At 51.5% G+C, this 4,001-nt stretch overlaps 1 protein-coding gene across 1 annotated transcript in view; it reads right to left on the reverse strand.

Moving 5' to 3' along the window:
• JAKMIP3 (Janus kinase and microtubule interacting protein 3) overlaps positions 1 to 4,001 on the reverse strand; it is an 82,863-nt gene that overhangs the window by 21,129 nt on the left and 57,733 nt on the right. The window lies entirely within an intron of this gene.

Genomic DNA, 4,001 nt, shown 5'->3' on the forward strand with positions numbered 1-4,001 from the left:
CACACAGGGAGAGACCCCCCCAGCATCACACAGGGAGAGGCCCCCCTGCCCAGCATCTCACAGGAAGATGGCCCTCCCACAGCATCTCACAGGAAGATGCCCCCAGTCCCCTCCAGAGTAGGGGGCATTAATCCTGGTCCAACCAGCAACCATGTGCCCCCCTCCCCACTGGTCTTTGGGGCTGAATGATCCCCTGAGCAGTTGGCCCCATCTGAGGCCTGAGAACACAGCTACTGTGGAGGTGGCAGAGAGAGGTGGCCTCGCAGAAAGCTGAAGCAGTGCTGATTTGATCTTCTGGAAATGTGTGCGGAGACCCACATCTCTAATCCCACGGGGTGTCCACAGGATGTTTGATCACAAGGACCATGGTGGCAGTTGCTCTAGGCCAGGGTCCCCACTCCTGGAGCTTTCTGTGCTCAGATTCTGCATTCTGGTCAGGTCAAGGGGGCCCACAGGCTACTTCTCCAATCATGGGACAACTCTCCCGACCCAGTGGAGGGATTCTGGGCCTGAGGCATCACTCCAGACACAATCTTACAAAGGGGAATATCTGTGACATTAGGGTGGGAAAGGTGGATGGCTGAGTAGACAGATGCTGCCTGGGGGGCGGGGTGGGGGCTGCCATCCTGGAGGTGCATAAATTTCCTTTTCCTCTTTACATGTGCCTCACACACACCTCAAAGTAATGCTGAAAGAAAACATTGGAATATTTTTGTACAATCTTTTTTTTTTTTGGTAGGAAGGACAAATTTGAAACTATGCCATAAAACCTGGAGGCCATCAACCTCGTAAAAATTACCCAAATTCTTCCAGGCCCTCAAAACAGTGCTTGACATCAAAGAGCAACGAAGAAGCTGGGTGAAATATTTGCAATGTACCATTCTTCTGAGTGAGGAAATAAAGGAAATATTTGCAATGGATGGCAAAGGGCTGGTTGCCTTCTTTTATCAAGAACTCTGACCGCATGAGAGAGAGGTGGGAAAAGTCACAAACAGATGTGGCGTGGAGTTGCATAGAAACGTGTTAAACTTTGAGCTCACCAGGAGACACGCCTGCTAGGACTGCACTATGTGGTGGAAGTTTGGGGTGCAAGTTGTACCTACTATGGGGAGAAATATTCGACAGTTCCTAACAATGTGTTAAGTGTGCCTAACCCTTTGGTTGATCCAAAGAATATTTCCTGCAGATAATTTCTATCTGTGTGTCGGGACGTCAGAAATGGATAGGAATTGCTGTTTTGCTGGTGATAGCTAATGCATGGACACTACCTAAGTCCACTACTGGGGACAAACAGTCCATGATGCGCTCACACCAAGTCGCCCCTTGGGCTGGTGGGAAGCGCCCTGGCTGTGCACGGTCAGGTGAAAGGGAAGCGTGCTGCAGCTCGTTGGGATTCTCAGGCTGTCCATGAAAATGTACATGCACACACATGTGGGGTGTAATCTGGGAAGGAAAAGAGAACTATCAAGTGGGTCCCCTTTGTTGGTGGCATCTGGAGTCCAGAGAACAGGAATGGGAAGAAAATGTCCTTTCCTACTGTGAACATTTCCTACCATTGGCGTGATGACCATCTCTCAGAAGATTTCAGATAGCAAGCCTCGGATAAGCATGGGGACCCCACTTCTGCAAAAATACTATGCATATCCCCATCCTGCCAAGAGACCACCAGGAGAGAAACCAGAATGCCCACAGTCTTTCTCTGTGTGTTGGGCACATGGTGAATTTTTTCTTGGATTTTTCTGTGTTGTAAATTAGAAATGTACATTGATTCTTTTTTCATTCAGGAAAAAAATGCAATATGAAAAAAAGAAATGCATGCCCTTCTCTTCCCTTTCCTGTCTCAAGGTGGGCTGGATTTAAAAACCTTCGCACAATACTTAGCTCTTTTCCTCTTCACCTATGCATCACCCACAAAGTACCTGCTGCCTGTCAGGCCTCGCGCTGGTCTAGGAGACCAGATGGTAGCAGATGCACATGATCCCTGCTTGCCCCATAGAAAGGCAGACTCATTTCCACGAGTGGGGCGTGTCAGGGCCACCTCACTGGGAGTCAGGGAAGGTTTCCTAGAGGAGATGAGGTGCTAAACTGAGGCTTGCAGTGTCAGTCAGGGGTGGGCAGGAGAAGGAAAGGGAGGGAGCCCCAGAAGGACGGAACAGCATCAGCAAAGGCTGGGTGGGGTCCTCCGTCTCTCTCCTGGCCTGCGGTGGTGGTGGCTGCATAGCAGTGGAGACGCCTACCAACTAGGCTGATCCCTAGTTGGATCCCAGCTGCCTCTCCACCCAGGAAGCGCCGTGGGCCTTGGTGCTCGTGGGAGATCACTGTTCTAGAGAGTTCTTCCTCATCCAGCAGAGAGGGACCTGTCTATGCCAGCAATCAGCATGAATAGGATGAGGAAGATGAGGGGGTATGAGGAGGCTGGAGAGCCAAGGGACTTCGGGGGACAGAGACTGAGCTGAGGGAGGGAGGTGGGAGCCTAGAGCCTGCAGGACCTGTCGCCTCGCCAAGAAGGTCTCTCCGGTAAGGGCAGCTAGGCATCCCAGAAGGTGCGGGCAGAGGAGTATCAGCTGGCTGCAGCAGGGATGGCCTGGGGCACTGAGGGGCCTCTGATTTTTACATCAAGCAACCACCCACTTCCAGCCTCTTTCCTTCTGACCAAAGCAGGCAAGACCCAGAGGACTGCCCGGGAAGCTAAGCCTGCAGCAGCCTGTGCCTGGGGGCCGCCCCACGAGCAGGGTGGACAGACATGCTGCGTGCTGCACAGGTCCCCGGCCACCTGGAGGGACGCAGGTCTCACCACCGCTGGGGCCAGCTCACCCGGGACTGGCTCTCAGTACTCAGAGGCCATGAGGACAGTGGCCCGGGAAGGACAGCCGGCAACCTGTGAGCTGCTCCCACGCAGGCATGTGCATATGTGCTGGTCAGCAATAGTGAAACTAACCATAGCAACAGGAGGACCATTACCAGTTTAGCCAGGACTAGCCTCCATGCCCAGCATCTTACAGGAACTCCCAATCCCTAGTGGTTACTGGCTGAGTTGGGCCTCAAACCCAAGTCATCTGCTTCCAAAGCCTCCCATGGCTCCCACACTGGCTTCCACAGCAACTGACATGGGCCTTGCACCCCTGCCTAGGATGCCAGGCGCCTGGTATAACTGCTCTTTGCTCTGTAGGGTTCTGCTTTTGAGCCCTGGCCCCTCTATGTGAGGAACTCGCATCCACAAGTGCAGGAAGGAGAGATGCCTAGTGCAGCAGTCATGGCTGTGGGTGCAGGGGAAGAATGCTGAGATTCGACTCCTGCCTTCATTCTGACTGTGTGTCCTTCGGCAGGTCACCAGCTTCTGTGCCTGACTGGCCAGATCAGTGCCTGCCACACGGGAAAGCCTCTTGAGTAGGCTCTCATTATAATACTATTATTATCATCCTCATCATCACCACCACCATCATCACCATCACCATCATCATCAATCACCATTGTCACCATGATCGCCATCATCAATCACCATTGTCACCATGATCATCGCCATCATCAATCACCATCATCACCATCACGATCGCCATCATCACCACCACTACCACCACTGTCATGATCATCACCACCATCATCATGATCATCATCACCACCACCAGCATCATCACCTATCATCACCATTACCACTACTACCACCACCGTCATCATGATCATTGCCATCATCATCACTATAACTATTATCACCATCATGAGCACCACCATCACTACCAGCATCATCATCACTATTATCACCATCATCACTACTACCACCATCATCATGATCATCATCATGATCATCACCATCATCATGACCACTACCACCATCATCATGATCATCATCACCACTATATCACCACCATCATCACTATCTCCACCACCGTTATCACCATAACCATGATGACCATCATAATCACCATCATCACCATCATCACTACCACCAGCATCATGATAACCATTATCACCATCATAATCACCATCATCACCATCACCACTAC

This window comes from Piliocolobus tephrosceles, chromosome 9 (genome assembly GCF_002776525.5).
Source record: "Piliocolobus tephrosceles isolate RC106 chromosome 9, ASM277652v3, whole genome shotgun sequence".
NCBI lineage: Eukaryota > Metazoa > Chordata > Mammalia > Primates > Cercopithecidae > Piliocolobus > Piliocolobus tephrosceles.